The 7,602-nt window shown below is 46.6% G+C and overlaps 1 long non-coding RNA gene across 1 annotated transcript; it reads left to right on the top strand.

Moving 5' to 3' along the window:
• Positions 1 to 391: 391 nt before the first annotated feature.
• Positions 392 to 5,175, top strand: LOC142098782 (uncharacterized). Its single transcript, XR_012678430.1, has 2 exons — positions 392 to 456; positions 4,626 to 5,175. It is a non-coding gene; the product is annotated as an uncharacterized LOC142098782 (long non-coding RNA).
• Positions 5,176 to 7,602: the final 2,427 nt, after the last annotated feature.

Below are 7,602 nucleotides of genomic sequence, written 5' to 3'. Positions count from 1 at the left end.
ACCCCCATGTGACCAGACCCCCATGTGACCAGACCGACATGTGACCAGACCCCCATGTGACCAGACCCCCATGTGACCAGACCGACATGTGACCAGACCCCCATGTGACCAGACCGACATGTGACCAGACTGACATATGACCAGACCCCCATGTGACCAGACCCCCATGTGACCAGACTGACATGTGACCAGACTGACATATGACCAGACCCCCATGTGACCAGACTGACATATGACCAGACCCCCATGTGACCAGATTGACATGTGACCAGACCGACATGTGACCAGACTGACATGTGACCAGACCCCCATGTGACCAGACTGACATGTGACCAGAGCCCCATGTGACCAGACCCCCATGTGACCAGACTGACATATGACCAGACCCCCATGTGACCAGACCCCCATGTGACCAGACCCCCTTTGACTATTACATGGAGGACAGAGCAGCAACAGGTAAGGGGGGATTTAATGTTCTTGGTGGGAAGTTGATGAGGGGGGTTATGTATAGTGAGGGAGTTAATTACGGTGAGGGGATTAATGGGGTGCTTTTAATGAGGCTGAGGGATAATGAATATAAATGGGATTATTTAATAGTGGTGTAAATTAATTATGGTGATGAGGGAATTAATGATTATAAAAGGGTTAATGATGTTGAAGGTGTTGTTGTGTTCTACAAAAGTCAAGTGTGGGTATTGGGGGGGGGGGGGGGGCGCGGTATGTTCATCATTTGCTTAGGGTGTCGAAAAACATTGCATCGGCCCTGTGTACATAGTGATAGAGAATCTTTGTTTAGTAACATTACTATATTATGTTCTAGCTGGAGTGGATGAGATTCTTAATGTACATTTTGATGAATCTGAATGTTCCTCTCCTTATACAAGGTGAAATCAGCAGGCGCCGGGCTGGCAGGCTTCAGCCCGGGGGGTGCACAGGCGGCCGCATCACGTGTCACGGCCGCGTCATTACGACAAGTGATGCGGCCGCAGGTAAAATGAAGCAATTACTGCATCCACGGGGAGGGGGGGGGGACAGGGGGACGGACGGTCGGCCCGAACAGCCGTTAGACTGAGCGGCCCGGGGGCCTGCTGCCCCCTGCCCCCCCGGTCCAACCCGCTCCTGGAAATCCGTCCCTACACCAGGAGCACGGTGGCTCAGTGGTTAGCATTTCTGCCTCACAGCGCTGGCGTCATGAGTTCAATTCCCGACCATGGCTTTATCTGTGTGGAGTTTGTATGTTCTCCCCGTGTTTGCGTGGGTTTCCTTCGGGTGCTCCGGTTTCCTCCCACACTCCAAAAATATACTAGTAGGTTAATTGGCTGCTATCAAAAATTTACCCTAGTCTGTGCCTGTCTGTCTGTGTGTGTATGTTAGGAAATTTAGACTGTAAGCTCCACTGGGGCAGGGACTGATGTGAATGAGTTCTCTGTACAGCGCAGCGGAATCAGCGGCGCTATATAAATAAATGATGATGATGATGATGAACATACCATCTCATCGCACCTAATGCCCTCCTAGAGACAAGAAGGGATGTGCTACAAGCAGGTGCGGGCTGGCAGGTTTCGGCCGCATCACGTGATTATTACCGGCAATTACACGTCAATATGATATATAATATTTAGAAATTATTTCATCCACGGGGGAAGGGGAGTGGAGGCGGCCGGCCCGAACAGCCGTTAGACTGAGCGGCCCGGGTGCCTACTGCCCCCCGGTCCAGCTTGCCCCTGGCTACAAGTTTTAGTGTATTGGGTAATAAATGAGCTACAAATGCACGTGTGTAGGTTGTTTAGTGTTAGCAATGCCGTAAATAAACACTAGGAGCAGACGACAAGCCACCTAAGAACCCTCTGCGGGCAGCCCTCTCGCGGGGCATCTGGTGAAGAAGCCTTTCCAGTCTGGGACGCTGATGGAAACCTCTCTACTAAACAAATAAGAGTTTGTTAGATGGATCCGTCTGGACATCGCCCAGAAGATTTGTGAGCAGCTCCTACCTGGAAGATGACGGAGACTTATAGCACAACCTGCAGCTATGTGCAGCGCTGTGAGTCCAGGAAGGATAATAAATGAGACAGCTCTCACTGTCCTATATCTAGGACTTGACGTGATACTTCACTGTTTGTACTATAAATATGTCAGCCAGCGGGAACATGATTGAATCTACATTACAGTTCTGTTACATTAGGGGAATGCACAATGCAGGCTCTGCAGGTCAATAATTGTATTTCCCTGCTTTCTTCATTAGCTTAATGAGCCCAATGATCTTCTTGGAAGGTATGAATATTTATTATCCAGCGCAAGCTCTGTCCTTGGAAAATTCTAGCCAGAGGAAAAACTTGGACAGTTCCTCTGGCAGAGAATTGTCCGCAGGGACTTTCCCTCGTCCTCCTCAATCAATCTCATTTACTGATACAAAAGCATCTCGAAGGGACCATTGATAAATCTCAGTGTGAAGCCCAAACACGTGGCCTGCCTGCCTCATGGTGATCTCGGAGCAGCCTGACAATGGGTTAATTAGAGGCATAATGGGCTAACAAGACTCAATGAAGAATTCATTAGGGGGCTTATTCTAACTAAACGACATTTATTCCTTAGAGACCCAACATGAAACAGTACGAGATCTTTGTCAGCCTTGTGAGACACATTAATAGTTCTGATTTCATGGACCAGCTGACCGACTTGTTCAGTTCTCTGACGTGCAGTGGACAATATATAGATATATATCTGCTGGGGTTTGTTATCCATGTTTCTGGTCCCCTCTGTCTCCTATCGGACATCTATTTCCAGAAATGAAGAGTAACTGGAAGATTGACGGTGGTTTAGGGTGGGTGGATATAGTGGATATAGTGTATTTGTAGCATAACCTTTGTTTTACCTCTCTTGCCGCTTATTCCCAATACCTACCCTTTATTTCCGGCAGAATCGGGGTAGTTATTAGTTAAATGACCCGGCAGTCAGGATTGCAGGATTCTCCTTATGTGAGCACATCTGCTTCTATCAGTAATAGGATAAAATCCTGCAGCGGGTAAATCATTTCTATACCCTCAGTGAATACAGCCTGACTGCTAAACTGCCTCCTCCAGGGTGCTATCCCTATATTCATGTGTGATGTAATAAAATATTCATGTTCTAGCACTTTACCTAGATTCTGTCTTGGTGGTAGTAACACTGCTTATTATTCAGTAGAGCTGCCATAGTTTACCTTCTCTTCCCCATAATGCCTGTAGTACCATAGCTTGGGGAATGGCATATTGGCAGAGGGATATGTGTGACATCATTAGGGTGGGGTTATAATGCCCTGGCAGGAGGGACTGCCTAGAGATCAGAAGGAACAAAATATATGACAGAAAGCGGGGAAATATGTGGCAGACACAGCTCCTGCATTTGCTCAGTCTGCACAGAGAGATAACATAGAACTATGTACAGTATATACAATTAAGGAAAGGACATTTGTGAGGTCCCAGCCCCTTTAGAACAACCAGTTTGGGAGAGTGGTTTTTGTCACTTGACTGTAATTGACGATTGTCAGATTTACATAGGAGGTTCTGCAGCAGCTGTAACTCACTCCAGCAGCAGTTGATCATTCAGCTAACTCTAATCTGTGGTTGTGTTTTATAATTTGCCAAATGGGCCTAACTCAAATGAGGTGTTATAGAAAATGTACCGGAAATGCTGTAATGAATGAACATTCATGTCATATCTTCTATAATGTATCCTCGCTGAACTCGCCAGCCTGTGAGCTGGTTAATTTAAAGCAGCAGCCGCCTGTCCCAGCTGTGGCTGCCGCCTGTTGGTCCAGGCCGACAGATTTACAACGTCTAAACCCCAGATGAGGTTTCTTTTCATCCCCCTCTGTAAGTTAATGGTCTCTTGCTGGGACCAAGTGGGCATGCAGAGATTTAGGTAAAAACACTCAGCGGTGGCTCGCACCCCCCAGCATGCAATCTTCTCGGTAATGCGGGTCTCCATGGCACTAATGTGCTTTAAATGGACCAGTTCTGGGGCTGCATTAATTACACCAGGCTTATTTGTTAACTGCTTATTAAGTAAATGAAAAGTCATGTTACACCCGGCATTCAGGTGTTTCTCACAGCCCAGAAAAGGTTCATTTCAACCGCTTAAGAAATCTTTAAAATTTCCTTTGTTACAATCCAACCAAAAAGAGATTGTCCCGGTAATGATGTGATATACAGCTAATTGCACTGGTTTTAGGACGTCTGTAAACATGTTGTGGGTACAAATGATAGCTTTATGTCTTGCTGTGACAGCCTCAATACCTTCAATGTTGTGTTGTTTTACCCATGTAGAGTATTTTATCCCATACATGTCTGTACTGTAGTAATATTACTACACTGACTTGTCTGCACCTTCAGATCTGGTCATTTTGTTGCGTTCTCTTATCTTAAATAAAAAAAATCTTCATAAAACATATGTTATATATAGACAATATCAGTAGATAATGACGAACAGATCCATGTAATATATATCAGAATATAAAGCTTTCAATTAGATCATAAATGAAATACAGAACACAAATAATGAAAGTAGAGGTTTGGTGCTGTCGTAAATGTTATCACAGCTGCGGCTCTATCCAAGCTTTGGCGGCTCTAACTTTGTTTCAGTTACAGTCGGGCCTGACGAATATTGTATCTCATCCGTATATTGAGAGCTCTGCACTTAAGCTGGGTACACACCTATGTAATCTTACTTCACTTCACATGCAATGTCTCTAATGATGTCACCAAAGACTGAAATTCTGATGACCGAGCCGATCCATGTGTACACCCATACGTGATTTACCTTCAAATCTGTGATCTTCATATCTCCTAAACATCGGCTGAGAAGATCATGACTCTGTACACTGTACAGATATCTGTCTACACTACTGGTAATGGGTGCGTACACACTTCCATATTTGCCCGACATCGTGCCATCATTGACCGTGATTTTTAGGAAGTTTATAAAAGATCAGAGAATAATCCTAAGTTCATAGTGCAGTACTATCTGTGTGTTGCGTTGGTTTCCTCCCTCAGTACAATAATATACTGATAAGTTAATTTACTGCTGACAAACATGGGCTAGAGAATCTAGGCTGTGCCCCCATAGACAGGGAGTGATTACATACGCTGTACTGCGCTGTGTAATATGGTGGTGCTACAGTAAATATCATTCACATTATCTCATTGTGGAATCTTCTTCAGGGACCAGATAACTGCATCATAACAATTTATAATCTACACTATAGGGTGAAAATAATACACAGTACATCCGCGTTTAGAGTGCCCTATTCACAGTACATCCGCGTTTAGAGTGCCCTATTCACAGTACATCCGCGCAGGGCCGCCGAGAGGGGGGGGGAGCGGGTACATTTTACCCGGGCCCGGCCATGCCAGGGGGCCCGGGCCGGGCCCTTGCTGCTATTTTTTGTCATTTTTTTTTTTTATTTTATTTTTTTGTATTTTGCGTATTTTTATTTTTTTAAAAAAAAAAATTCCCGCGGGGTAGGGGGAGGGGGGGGGGGGGGCGTTGGTGGGGGGAGCTATAAGAAAAAAAAAAAAAAAAAAAAAAAATCAATACTCACGTGACCGCGGCGCCGCGTCCCTCCTCTCCTGTCTTCTCCATTCACACTGACTGTCGGGCGTGACGTCATCAAGTCACGCCCGGCAGTCAGTCAGTGAGGAGCGCCGCAGCCTGACAAGACCAAAGAAGAAGAAAGAAGAGAAGACAGAAGAGAAGAGAAGAAAAGAAAGAAGCTGACAAAAGGTAAGGAAAGAAACTGAGAGGCACAGAGGAGGAAAAGAGAGGGACAGAGGAGGAAAAGAGAGGCACAGAGGAGGAAAAGAGAGGCACAGAGGAGGAAAAGAGAGGCACAGAGGAGGAAAAGAGAGGCACAGGGGAGGAAAAGAGAGGCACAGAGGAGGAAAAGAGAGGCACAGAGGAGGAAAAGAGGGGCACAGAGGAGGAAAAGAGAGGCACAGAGGAGGAAAAGAGGGGCACAGAGGAGGAAAAGAGGGGCACAGAGGAGGAAAAGAGGGGCACAGAGGAGGAAAAGAGGGGCACAGAGGAGGAAAAGAGAGGCACAGAGGAGGAAAAGGGGGCACAGAGGAGGAAAAGAGAGGCACAGAGGAGGAAAAGAGAGGCACAGAGGAGGAAAAGAGGGGCACAGAGGAGGAAAAGAGGGGCACAGAGGAGGAAAAGAGGGGCACAGAGGAGGAAAAGAGGGGCACAGAGGAGGAAAAGAGGGGCACAGAGGAGGAAAAGAGGGGCAGAGAGGAGGAAAAGAGGGGCAGAGAGGCACAGAGGAGGAAAAGAGGGGCAGAGAGGCACAGAGGAGGAAAAGAGGGGCAGAGAGGCACAGAGGAGGAAAACAGGGGCAGAGAGGCACAGAGGAGGAAAACAGCGGCAGAGAGGCACAGAGTTATAAAAAAAAGGGGCAAAGAGGCACAGAGTGAATAAAAAGGGGGGAAAGCAGCATGGAGGGCGCAGTGTAGTTGTGATGGGGCTTGTTGCAATGTAGTGTGTGTGCGGTAGGTGGTGGCTAATTAATGGGCGCTATTTTGTTTGTAGGGTGATGGTGAGGCAATTTAATAGTGGGGATTATTAATTTAAGATGGGGTGATTTGGGGCCTATTGAATGTGGAGGTGAGTTTGGGGAGGATGAGGTCTATTTATTAAATGTGACTATGAATTATTTAATGGCAGTGATGGTTGCGGGAAATAGGTATTGCTAGGCTGTTTGCATGACGGGAAATAGGTTTATTTATTACATGTGAATTCTATTATTTTAATGTTGGGGCTGGAGGAAGGCCTAATTATTAATCGTGGGTGCTATTGATTTAACGCTGCGTCTGACTGAAATTTTCTAAATGTAGCCATTTTTTTCCCAAATAGGTCCTTCTACATTCCAAGATCCAGGCAAGCCACAACTAAAGAAACCAGCAGCCTCGGGTGGAGAAAGTGAGAAGAACAGGTAGGACAGAGCAGCATAGTGTGTGAAATGTTGTGATTCTAGTAGGGACAATGCCAATGTTTGGTGAGCCCAGTGGGCGCAGGCCAAGACTGAACTGTTTGTGTACACACTGCATTCTTTGTATACTACACTGTGGTGCTGGATGTCTTAAAAGTCAGGAGTGCTTGGACATATGTGACGCTGTGGTGAATTCAGGACCTAGTGATTTTGATGTGCTAGCTATGCGCCCAACGGTGCATTGCCACGGCCCCAAATGTATGACCACATTCCCGAAAATTTTTGCACCGTCGTTAGGCTAGCCACGCCCCAATGGCGCATTGACACGCCCCTGAATGTATGACCAAACCCGCGTCGTGTTTTTTGCGCCGCCATTTTTAGGGCTTACTCAACTATGGGGGGGCCCCATGAGTTTGTTGTAACCGGGCCCTGAATTCCTCTTGGCAGCCCTGCATCCGCGTAGAGTGCCCTATTCACAGTACATCCGCGTAGAGTGCCCTATTTACAGTACATCCGCGTAGAGTGCCCTATTCACAGTACATCCGCGTAGAGTGCCCTATTCACAGTACATCCGCGTAGAGTGCCCTATTCACAGTACATCCGCGTAGAGTGCCCTATTCACAGTACATCCGCGTAGA

This window comes from Mixophyes fleayi, chromosome 8 (genome assembly GCF_038048845.1).
Source record: "Mixophyes fleayi isolate aMixFle1 chromosome 8, aMixFle1.hap1, whole genome shotgun sequence".
Lineage (NCBI taxonomy): Eukaryota > Metazoa > Chordata > Amphibia > Anura > Limnodynastidae > Mixophyes > Mixophyes fleayi.
The sequence above is the reverse complement of the archived record's forward strand: the minus strand, read 5'-3'. Positions and strand labels throughout refer to the sequence as shown.